This window comes from Plutella xylostella, chromosome 28, assembly GCF_932276165.1.
Source record: "Plutella xylostella chromosome 28, ilPluXylo3.1, whole genome shotgun sequence".
NCBI lineage: Eukaryota > Metazoa > Arthropoda > Insecta > Lepidoptera > Plutellidae > Plutella > Plutella xylostella.
In genome coordinates, this window is record NC_064008.1 from 1,176,385 (window position 1) to 1,189,689 (window position 13,305).

A 13,305-nucleotide genomic window follows, 5' to 3' on the forward strand; every position below is an offset into this window, starting at 1 on the left:
TCGCGTCCGCGCTAACTCGATCGATGCGTCCTCCTCGCATACTCGTTACAACGATTAGTGAGACGATATTCGGCATGCAAATTAGCTTTGGTGTCGCTTGATGTAAAAATAATTGAAATTAAAGTATCTATGGGTAATTGATGAAGTTTGGGACAATATTTTGATTGTATTTTTATTTAATAATAAAATTATACGTTTCCCTGCTCAATATGGGTTCACTTGGAAACAAAACTGATGTTAACGTCCATCAAAAATATAAGATTACAGTCATCATGAATAGAATATTTTTGAAATGAGAATCATAAAAAAATATTTTGTTTGCAGAATTACGTTTGGTGTTATCGGTTTTCGGGCAGGTATGACCAGCTCACTATTAATTTCAGTTTGTACATGAAAATGACATTAATATTTAGTGAGCATTAAATTTTTTCTACGATTTTCCTCGTTTCTGAGGCACCATACCGCAGCACCTACTAATAAATATTAAGTATTTACTATTCCTTTTTGTTTTTTTTTTAATGTAGGTAGGTAATCAGTATAATTGCTCCACTACACTGGATCGGTCCGGACAAATCCGTTTGAAACCGGCCATGTCGATATAATCCGACTGAGTAATATTCATAAGTGATATTGCAGTAGGTACTTAATACTTTCAGCATATTGTTTATTGAATAATTGTAGTTTCTAGTAAATGGGACGCTGGATCATTTCACCGCAATGTCATTATTTTGATAGCACTAGCTAAAGTGGCAGTTACATCATTCGTAAGTATATATGTTATTTGTGTACAAATAAAGAATAGGTAGGTATAATATATCTAATATTATATCTATATTAACCAACCTATTGCTTACACTTGTGCAAATATTTATTGGTGCACATGAGTGTATGAGACATAATTTATAATGTATATTACATCTATCTAGCACATGCGTTGGTGGTGTAATGGTCAGCATAGTTGCCTTCCAAGCAGTTGATCCGAGTTCGATTCTCGGCCAACGCATATTTTTGGGCAATTCAGGGTAGAATTTTATTTGTCTACTACCTGAAGGCTGCGTCGTTTCACCCCGATACTGGGTAACTTTAAGTTTGGGACCAAATCTGACCGGAAATAAACAGCTTAGTATTAGATAATCAATTGTTAAGAAGGATGGAGTACAATGAAACATGCAACTAAATTCATCGAATACATTCATAAACCATTAATCTTAGTAACAATCAATTTCAAATTTACTTACAGTATACCTACAAACTAACACCCAGAGAAATGGTATTTTTAGCTTTACTTTTACTCGTCTATATTATTTTCTCGTATTCGAAGGGTTCAGTATAAACAGCCTGATTAGGTCACTGTCCCCTTCTAATCCCTCTTTGGGCGGCATTCTGGGGGCCGCGCTACAAACAACATTGCGTAAGTCTTACAATCCCACGGGATATGAATGACTCAAATGTAATTTATTTTACTGTTTAGTTACTTTACTTTCTATGTAAATATGTACCTATAATAGCGAGCAATGAAAAAGTTTCACTTACAAAATGTCCGCACCAAATGACCCCAATTTTAAAACATACAATAAACTTTATAATAATACACAAATAATACATAATAATACACCATAAAAAACTTAAATCTAACTTAAATAACAGAAATGCACAAATGGCGGTCTTATCGCTAATAGCGATCTCTTCCAGACAACCGATGTAACTAAGAAAAGATAAAACATACAAATAAAGAATTTGATGAAGCTTGAATAAGTTACGGTTTTAGTTGGTAATATTCTAATGTGCTGATGAATGTACCTACTTCAATAATTTGTACTTGTACATTGTACTTCAATGACGCTGTCTGCAAGACAGCGTCATTAAGCTAGCCTTTTTAAAGTAAAGTAAAGTAAAGTAAAGTAAAGTAAAGTAAAGTAAAATAGCATTTATTGCCAAAAACAAATGAAACCTACTACATAAAATACTTAATTCTATAGTAAAAACTAAACACATAACAATTAAGTACTTATAACAAGGACAGTAGGTAACTAGAATTAACATAAGAGTTATAATAAAATAGGTAAGTAGGTACTTCAGTTCTGGCAAATGGCATCATGCTCAGCAATGTCGACTGAAAGCTTGTTTCAGAACGACGCTGTTTTTCAGCATGCTCCAGTTTGTTTAGTTCTTGTAGTAGAATTTAGAAATCAGACAGAGGTGCCTTTTCAAACAAAAAAATAATAGAATAAAAAATATATAAGAAAAAACATCCAGTAAAACAAAACATGGTAGTAACAAAGTAAAAATCTACTAAAAAATTTAAATAAATAAAAAACAGAATGAACAATAAATTATGCTATCAGGTGTTACGAGTACAGTAGGTTTAGTGCATACTTATACCATAAATATATTATGTTCATATAGATAAATTTTAGTTGTACTCGTATTTTGGTTCTATGTCACAGTGTCACTGGAACTTATTCATTGCTTTCTTATTAACTTTTTTTTTTGTTGCCATTTCCCACTGCTGGGCAAAGTCCTCCCCATTAGGCCTTATTAACTTATTCTCTAATAATAAATGAAATAATATATCTGAGAAAAATATCTCGAATCTTAAATTGAGTCATACTTTCATATTCGGCGTACATTACTTCCTTATTTATTTATTTTATTTAAACACTTTATTGTATGTATACACAAATTACACAGTTTAAAGTAAAAGTTAACAAGTACAAGAAAGAACAATACAAGTATATATATACAAAGGCGGACTTATCGCCTAAACGCGATTTCTTCCAGTCAACCTTTCCTTCCTACTAATTAAGCTTCAGCGCGCAATCGTCTCAACTGAACGGAAAGAAACTTTGAAATTTACCTAAAGTTCTGCCAATATACCAATCCATGATTACATTTTTGTGTGTTTCCTGAAAATTATGATTTCATTTTACTTTTAGATTGCAGGATTAAACAATAACAAAGGTATTTTATTTATTTAAATTCACAGTAATAATTATTATTCAACCATGCAAAAAAAAAATTGAAAATTCAAACAATAAATAATCATAACAACATGCTTCGTCAATATAGATCGATATATAAGTAAGTTAATACGTATGTCAGTTTAGAATAAGCCTTAATTTTACATGTAGTGTACACCTATAATTATCAGTGCATTTAGTTTTAAGTCTAGTTTTAAAACAGTGATTGTATAATGTAACTGATGTTGGTGAACCTAATAAATAAATAAAATAAAAATAAAAATATAAAAATAAAAACATAGATTTTACTGTAATATACATGGTCAAATACTAGAATAAAAACATCAGCAACGTGCTTCTTCAAAAATATTACAAAATAATAATAAATTCATAATAACCCTGGTCGTACCTGGCTAAAATGTACCCATTATGCAGGACTGTCTCATTATTAGACAGCGTGTTTCAAAAGTAGTTAGCCCCTTAATTTGGTATCTCTATATTATGTAGAAACTTTGTTAGTGACGACCGAATGGCGTAGTGGTTAGTGACCCTGACTACTGAGCCGATGGTCCCGGGTTCGATTCCCGGCTGGGACAGATATTTGTTTAAACACAGATATTTGTTCTCGGGTCTTAGAAGAGCCCCTATTACATTGGGACTAACATAACACTCTGGCAAAAATTGGGTGCAGCAATGCACCTCTGCCTACCCCGCAAGGGAGTACATTAGTACAAGGCGTGAGTGCCTGTTTTTTTTTTTACTTTGTTAGTCACGTGACCTTTCACTATAAGGTTTTTTTGCGCGAACGTAAAAAGTGGCTGATTAAAAGATGAAGAGTGACTTTCAGAGTCACCCTCTTGTGGCTTAGTGCCAGTTTCTCCATAGTCGGTTATCTAACCGACAGGGATTGATTTATAAATTAAACGTCATCTCCATACAAAATTCATGACAGATGTGTCAAAAGTCAACCATATTACCTGGTTATGCTCTAACCGAGAATGGAGAAATTGGCACTTTGTATATTATACCCACATACCTACACCCTTTTTGCAAAAATATGCGTTGGCCGAGAATCGAACTCGGATCAACTGCTTGGAAGGCAACTATGCTGACCATTACACCACCAACGCATGTGATAGAGATGTCAAATACAATATTTCCATTATTGTCATCACTAATTGTATTTTATTTATACAGCGCGCGACTGTTGGCTTTCTACCATTGTATTTTGTGTAGTCAAGTGTTCACAGCATACTATTTTATAATTCAGAAGATATATAGTATATTTATTTAAGTCAGTACCGACATCTTTATTTAGAGTGAACGGTTTGAATAAAATAATACAATTTACCTACGTTCTCATCAATAGTGTTTTGATAAAAAAACAAAATACTGCCATTAAATAACCCAAAATCTTGGAATGTATGTTTGTTTAAGTAATATTGTTCTGTTAAGTCGACTGATAAACCAACTAATATCTACTGTGTTAAACTTATTATCTGCCTACATAAACAACAAAGAAGCTAATTAAATATATATATAAGCACCCACTTTTCGCCAGTGTTTATGTCAGTCCCAATGTAACAGGGGGCGGGTCTATTGCCATTTTACGGGCCATCGACGTCATCCAAGACCCGAGAACAAATATCTGTGGTTTAAACAAATATCTGCCCCAGCCGGGAATCGAACCCGGGACCTTCGGCTCAGTAGTCAGGGTCACTAACCAATACGCCATTCGGTCGTCAAGAATATTCTATCTACTCGTATCTATCTAATTAAATACTATGCAATAAAATTCACCTAAACGTAAACTCCGAATGTCTTCGGAACTAAAACTGGAGCAATTAACTTTCAGTCAAACTTCATAATTGTAATTATTTGCCGCAGAAACAGCTCAAGAATTAATAACTTCCCGAAGCTTTGTTTGATTAATTAACAGTCATCCGAAATATTAAACAGAAACAGAACGGTTTATTGTTCTGTTGTAGGTATTTTTCTTTAATTGTGCAAAATAAATAATGTTATTTTGTTATAAAATTGTGCTCAATTCTGTTCAATTCCTTATTAATCCTATTAATTTAAAATAAAAAAGCAAATCAATTAATTTCTGGAAGGATTATCGACGATTATTTTTGTTTTAAGGAAATATGATGATGATAACATATTTTTTAAAAGCTATAGATAATTACTAAAATCATTTTATTAACTAACTAGCTGTTGCCCGCGAGCTCCGCTTTGCCTTAAAAGCGTGAGAAAGCCTGGATTAACATCAGCTTCCTACTTACAAAATTTCACCAAAATTAGTCCAGCTGTTTTCTTCTGAAACATTCTTGTTCATAATTTTTAGTAGGTATTACATCCTAACAAATATTATAAATGCGAAAGTAACTGTGTCTGTCTGTCTGTCTGTCGGTCTGTCTGTCTGTCTGATACTCTTTCACGCCAAAACTACTGAACGGATTTGAATGAAATTTGGTTTACATCTGGTCTAGACCCTGAGAAAGAACATAGGCTACTTTTTATCTCTGAATTCCCACGGGAAAACTTTTTAAGGCGAAGCGACGCTCGCGGGAACATCTAGTATTATATAATATTTAGTACTAGTATGGCATGACAGACGAAGCTCGGCATTCCCCGCCTGCCCTCAAACCTGTCCGTGGGAGACCGCTACCGGCGGTGGTGCAATATCGGTTGCCCAATAGGTACTTGGAATGTATTAAGTATACATGGTGTTTCAGAAAGAGTACACTAAGCCAAAAGGGGGTAACTCAAAGGGTCATTCGAAACAACTTTTATTCTACATTGTTTAAAAATTCACAAATAAAACTCCTTTCACATAGAAACTTTGTTGGTCACATGACTTTTTAAGTTGTTCAGAATGACCCGTAGGTCACCCCCTTTCGGCTTAGCATACCAGTTTTGCAATACCTTGTAGAGCAATTTTTTAAGAAAAGGACTGATATAACTGTACCCTAAAATAGCATATAATACCTTTTAAAATAATCCATCATAATTTGAAATTAAATCGGAACAAAAGATGACAAATCAAACGTTAACAATTTAACGATAGAAGCGAATGAAAAGAAATTATAAATGGATTGTGATGTTCTGATTAATGACTAACCTTCCTTTTGTAGTTCCGACCTGAATGCCTAATCGGCTAAAAGGCTAAAAGCCACCCTTTCAGTGTCTTTATATTATTTAAAATGCTACAAATCACGTTCTACAAAAAAATACCTGAAAATATATTTTTAAATTACACGCATGATGATAATGTTATTCAAAATACACATATTATGTATGTTTACCAAATTCTTAAATAACAGATTAGATCTTATAAAATTTATCATAGGTCAAAAATGTTATAATCAAAGATAACATACTAACATTCATCATAACATTTGTTGTACTTAGACAAAAATTTAGTTAAACCAACAATTTAACCATAAAATTGTACGTAAAGCCAAATTCTATTCAACATTACTTCGATAATCGATAACAGAATCTAAATGGAAAACCAGACAAAGACCCCATGGCATGGTGTCCGAACAATTTGAACCTTAACTTTCGTTACAAAGATGGCGCCGATTTTAGGGCGACCGAGACGCAAGCAAGGTCAGGAGGTAAGGGGGGGGGGGGGAGAGACCGTCATGAAAAATTATAGGTCCCTTTTCACGGCCGACGAAAATGCGACCATGTTTGGAACGTAGTAACTATTTATGTGTTTCAGTACACATTGTGAATGATGTGGGATAAGATTGCGGTCATCGTAAATTGAAAGGGGTTAAGAGCTTCTGTCTCTGTTGATAGCTGTAAAATGTTATTGGTGATGATGATAATTTTAAATGTATTTAAATTTAAATCATAATTAGGTACTATGTTTTGCCTTGGTTATAGATTTTACTCTGATAATAAAGAATATAGCTCTCAAATATATAGTTGTGTTTTTTTTTTATTTACTTAATCCTGACAGGGCAAATTCTTACAAACGATACCATTAAAAACCGCTGCTCCGATAAAATATAAAATACCTATGCTGTTAACATAAATCATACAAATAGAACTTAATAAGTACAGTAAGACAACAAAATGAGCTCAAAATAAATTGGTTTGCTATAGTTGCCACGTTGGGCGCCAATGTGTCCCACGTTGGGCGCCAATGTGTCCCACGTTGGGTGCCAATGTAGGCCCACGTTGGTCGCCAATGTAATTACACGGTGGGCGCCAATGTGGTTCCATATTTTATTTATTTATTTATTTATTATTTATTTATGGAAAACCAACAGTTACATATAAAAAAATAATTTAGACAGAAAATTATAACTTAAACCAAAAACAGTTTCCACTTATAATATAACTTAGATAGTTAAGACAGTTTAAAACATATATATATATATATAAGTATATTTTAATTTTAATTAACCTACCGATATACAAAAAACAGCGTATAAGAGTAGAGAGACTAAGAGATGAGTGTGTGAAAGAAAAGTATCTTAGTAATCTAAAAGAAAAATTTAGCGACATGAGTGCGGAAAATATGGAAGAATGGGATTTTGAGTATGTGTGGGATCGAATGAAAAGAGGGTTAGTTGATGCGGCTACCGAAGTATGTGGCATAAGCAAGAAGAAGAATGACAGGAAAGGAAATACTTACTGGTGGGATGATGAAGTACGAATGATGGTGGATGCTAAGAAGAAAGCATGGCTGGATATTCTAGCTGCCAAAGCTAGTAATTGTATGAATGATGAGATTGAGAGAAAAGAATCTTTGTTTCGTAATTTGAAGAAGAGAGTGAAAGAAATTGTTAAAAGGAAAAAGCAGGAAAGAAAGGAGATGAATGATAAAAGATTCTCTGATAACTTTCGGGCCAATGTAAAAATGTTCTGGAAATTTGTCAGAACTGCCCGAGGGAAATCAGAGGAATCGAAGATGAATGTAGTGCGAAATGAGGATGGATGTATTTTAAACGACGAAACATTGGTTCTGAAGAGATGGAAGGAATATTTTGAGCAGTTGTTTGAATGTGATGTTTCTGAGGAGGCGTCGGTGTCTAGTACATCCGATCCTTCTCAGGACAAAGAATCAGAAAGCGAGATCAGTATGGATGAAATCATGAAAGCGATGAAAAGTATGAAAGTAGGTAAGGCTGCTGGGTATGATAGAGTTACAATGGAAATGCTGAGGGCTGGGGAAGGGCTAGTAGCAAGCCTGCTGTGGCTTTTCTTTAATATATGTTGGAGACGAGGTCAAGTACCAGGTGACTGGTGCAAGGCCGTTATTGTCCCACTATACAAGGGAAAGGGTTCACAGCAGGATTGCAGAAACTACCGCGGGATCAGTCTCCTCAGCATTGTCGGTAAACTCTATGCTAAAGTGTTGACTGAAAGAGTTATGAAAGAAACTGAAGAAAGAATCTGGGATGTGCAAGCGGGATTTAGAAAGGGGATGGGATGCACGGACCAGGTCTTCTCCATGCGCATGGTAGCAGAAAAGTTTCTGGCTAAAAACCAGAAAGTTTTCTGCGTGTTCCTTGATTTGGAGAAGGCCTACGACAGAGTGGCGAGGAATGAGTTGTGGAAAACACTGTCTATGTTCGGATTGAGCGGTGAGCTAATACGAGCACTGAAATCACTTTATGTGACTTCTAGTGCTTGTGTTAGGATCAACGGGGCCTGCACGGACTGGTTCGGCATCCATAAGGGTGTACGACAGGGCTGTGTAGCGTCTCCGTGGCTATTCAATCTGTTCATGGACAGTTGTTTACAAAGATTGAAAGAAGAAGAATGTGGTTTAAGTATGGGTGAGTTAGTCATCAGATGCCTTCTGTACGCCGATGATCAAGTCTTATTTGCACCATCGGCAGAGGAACTGCAAAATATGGTGACTGTTATGAATGATTCTTTGAAGGAGAAAGGAATGAAAGTGAATGTGAGCAAGACGAAAGTGATGGTGTTTGAAAGAGAAGAAAGTAGAACGACGTGTGAGTTGAAAATTGATGGTGTGAATGTGGAACAAGTGGACGAGTTCGTGTATTTGGGCTCGTTATTTAGTAGGGATGGAAGATGTGATAAGGATATAGAGCGAAGAGTGAATGCTGGAAATAGAGTGAATGGGGCCCTTCACTCCATTGTGGCGAGTCAGGTCGTGTCAAAACAGGCACGGCTGGCTATTCACAATGCCGTGTTGGTGCCGACATTGATGTATGGCAGTGAAAGTTGGGTATGGCAGAAGAAGCATGAAAGTAGATTAAATGCGGTAGAGATGCGCTCTCTGCGAAGTATGTTAGGTGTGACTCTGAATGACAGGTTAAGAAATAGTTATATAAGAGAAAAGTGTGGTCTGAAAGAAGATGTAGTGACAAGAGTTGAGAAAGGAATGCTTCGGTGGTTTGGACATGTGGAAAGAATGAATGATGAAAGAGTGACAAAGGAAATATATAGAGCGAAAGTGAGTGGAAGAGTCGGGAGGGGTCGCCCTAGACGGACGTATGTCGACCAGATTGGCGACATACTGAAAAAAGGCCAATTTAAGAGTACCCGTAACCGACGAGCATGTATGCGCAGATGTATGAATGTGGAAGAAGCGAAAGAGGTGTGTCAGAATCGTGCCCAGTGGAAATCTGTAATCTCTGCCTACCCCTCTGGGAGACAGGCGTGAGCGTGTATGTATGTATGTATGTATGTATATGTCGCAGGCAACTGGTTTAATCTCCTGTTTGATTGAACCACTAGCCCGTTCATTGGATGGCGCTATTCAGTTGTATGACTAAAGGACAACTCGTCAAGTCGTTGATTGTAACGTTCGACATCTTGACTGAGCGTCATTCAGCGAAGTCGTTGAATGGGATATAGTATAGCAACTTTGTAATGTCTGGTTAGGGTGAACATCACCAGACAAGAGTCAACAAAAAGACTATGTTACAAAGCTCTTATCTCACAAATTAACTAAACAATAACAATAAACGTACCTTCATATTGTTGTTCATAATTATCCAGTTTCGCCACTTTTTTTCTTTGAAACTATCCGCCCGCGGCGTAATAATAGGTAAATCCATGTTGTCACACTATTTTAACACAAATAACCCACTTTAAAGCTAATTTATTTGCAAAAAACTAACAATATAGGTGCTTTTTGTGTCAGCTGTTAGCTGTTAGACGCCATATTTGTTTTATTCACCACCTGACTGATTTTAAGTCAGCTAACTAGTTGGACGTTTTGTGACGCTTGTACAATCAACGTTCGGTCTAGTCATACAACTGAACAGCGCCATCCAATGAACGGGCTAGTGGTTCAATCAGACAGGAGATTAAACCAGTTGCCTGCGACATATATACAAAAAAAACATTAAGAATAACTTAAATTAGGTGTGTCAGTCAGTATGTAAGTTATTTTATCTATTTTTAAATAAGGTATGTCAGTCAGTACGTAAGTTATTTAATCTATTTTTGAGAACATTGCTTGATAGCATAAATAAATCTAAATCTTTACAAACTTTATTACATATGTAATTTACTAGCTCTGATAAGAAAAGAATTCTGAGAATAATTCGTTTTAGCATTTGGTATTGAAAACGTTAAAGATGATCTAGTTAACTTAGCCGGACAATTAAAGTTAATCTTACTCAATAGAAAAGGTGTATCCAACAAATTGTTAATAATCTTATGCAAGAACATAATATCACTGTGCATTCTTCGAGTTTGAAGTGAAGTGAGCTTAAATTTTTCATCACCACATAATCTAAAGTTAACATATTTAATAAATTTATTTTGAATTTTTTCAATCATATTAATATAGATGTGATACTGAGGACTCCAAATAACAGAGGCAAATTCCAGCACACTCCTTACGTACGCAAAAAATAAAATTTTGTAAGTTGCTGGATTTCTGAAGTCCCTACATGATGGGAGCACAAAGGCCAGCATACTATAAGCCTTGTTGGTTATATGCTCAATGTGGGGAACAAAAGACATCTTCTCATCCAGAATGACACCCAAATCCCGAACCCTATCTACCCTTTGTATATTTTGGCCATTGAGATAATAAGTAGTAAACGTGGTGTTAGTTTTGCGAGAAAAGGATATAACATTGCATTTGGAGACATTCAGAGACAAATGGTTCACCGAGCAAAAGACACATAAATTATTGAGATCACTCTGCAAATTGGTACAATCCTGAGGCTCCCTGATTATTTTAAATATCTTTTTATCATCTGCATAGAGCAAGCAATCTGAATGATGTAGATAATATAATATATCGTTAATAAATATATTAAATAACAGAGGACCCAAATGTGAGCCCTGGGGTACACCAGAGTGGACTGGCACAAACGGAGAAGTAAATCCATTTATAGCTACAGCCTGACATCTATTACTTAGGTAAGATTCGAGCCAACGTAGAAGGTCCCCATGTATACCGACTGCTTCCAGTTTACGCAACAAATGAAAATGTGATAGTTTGTCGAACGCTTTGGAATAGTCAGTATAGACAACGTCCACTTGATGACCATCCTCCATAGCCTTCAGTACAGTATGGGTCAACTTGCAGAGATTAGTTTCCACTGATCGACCAGACACGAAGCCGTGCTGGTTGTTGATTATGGTTGGACGAATAAGGGGATAAATAATGTCGTAAATAATTTTTTCGAACAATTTTCCAAGGACTCATAATTTTGAAATTGGGCGATAATCAGTGACTTTATGCCTACTACCTGTTTTAAAAATTGGAATTATGTTCGTTCTCTTCCAAATAGCGGGAAATATACCTTGTGAAAGTGATTTATTGAATATAATAGTTATAGGTATGTATAAAACACTAGCGCAGTTGACCAGAAAAAGGGGATGAATGCCATCAGGGCCCATACTTGTTAATATTAATGTTTTTAAGATATATTAGAACCTTATCCTCATTTAGGATGACTTTCGATATATCTAACTTTGAATCAATGTGAGTGAGGTCCGGTTCTATCGACGATGGAGGAGGTTTCTCATAAACCGATTGAAAGAAATTGTTAAACAAATCACAAATACCTTGAACATTGGCGGCTGATTGATCACCATATACCATACTATTAGGTAGTCCATTGCTGCTCTTTTTATTCTTAATAAAGTTCCAGAAAAATTTAGGGTCACATTTAATAGACGCATTTTTCCTGAAATAAAAATGACATATTATGTATCTAGCCTATCTGAAACCTAGTTAAACATTGTGAGATATGGCGTTTCGACTTTCTCCGTGTTCGGCATCATAAGGGTCACAGTGACAGTTAAATAAGGTCCATTTTTCTCTCCACCTTTATTTGCAAGGTGCGGGTGCCTATATAAATAGAGTGAGTCGCCCGCGCGCCTCAGTTGTAATATCACCATGCAGAAATGACTAGGTTTCAGATAGGCTAGATACATAATATGTCATTTTTATTTCAGGAAAAATGCGTCTATTATGTAGTCTGAGCCTATCTGAAACCTAGTTAAACATTGTGAGATGTGTTTATTATCGCATGGTGGAGAGAAAACCAACTGTGACCCATAAGCTACTGATGAGTATATCAGTAGATAAATATTTGAATCTATAAATTTATAATGCATAGATTTCTAGGTAATAGATATACTAAAAAGAAAGGTATAAGTATACATAAGACTTAAGTACTTCCTTATTATTCCTGACTTGTCAGAAAGTTATGGAAGGTATGTACCTATACATATAGGTAGGTATTTATACATATGGATACACACAGTGCCTCTTCGAAAGCAATACTTATAAGTAATTATTGATCAAAATCAATATTGAGCAATATTTTTAACATACACTAGCCGAATGGATGGAACCAGTGAAATACTTTGCAACAATATTTAAAAGCTGTAAAATGTAGAATATCGATCCAGGCCGCTGGGGCTCAGGTCAGCACATGCTGACTAGGGTATGTAATTCTGGACTGACCTCAGAAATACAGCAGCCGACCCTGGAGCCTCGAGAACCTGCTCAGTCAGCCCTGTACGACGACACGGCCTGCAACACCTGGCGCGGCATCTAGTCCTTGGAACGAGGAGTGGTGCTTGAAGGGAAGATAATTTTACTAAATATCTCAGCCTCATCAGCTACTGGAAAATATTAGATGAAGGCTGTGACACTGGCGGATAACTAAGTATTCAGTTTTTCAAAACATGATGCAGGTCACCATATTCATTACATTCAGAACGGTTAACGAGTTCCTGTGCAGTCCTACTAGGAAGGAAAGTTATTTTATGAGCCTTTGCACCCATTTTGTGGGCTACTATCATTCTGTATCATCATGTGTGAATATTATGAGCTCTGGCAGCATTCCTTGGTAGATGACATCAATTAATAAAG

The 13,305-nt window shown here is 35.7% G+C and overlaps 1 protein-coding gene and 2 non-coding genes across 3 annotated transcripts in view; 1 reads left to right on the forward strand and 2 right to left on the reverse strand.

The window, feature by feature from the left end:
• The window catches only part of LOC105398324 (facilitated trehalose transporter Tret1), a 74,900-nt gene that overhangs the window by 54,783 nt on the left and 6,812 nt on the right, over positions 1-13,305 (reverse strand). The window lies entirely within an intron of this gene.
• Trnag-ucc lies at positions 932-1,003 on the forward strand. Its single transcript has one exon. It is a non-coding gene; the product is annotated as a tRNA-Gly (tRNA).
• On the reverse strand, positions 4,019-4,090 carry Trnag-ucc. The gene has a single exon. It is a non-coding gene; the product is annotated as a tRNA-Gly (tRNA).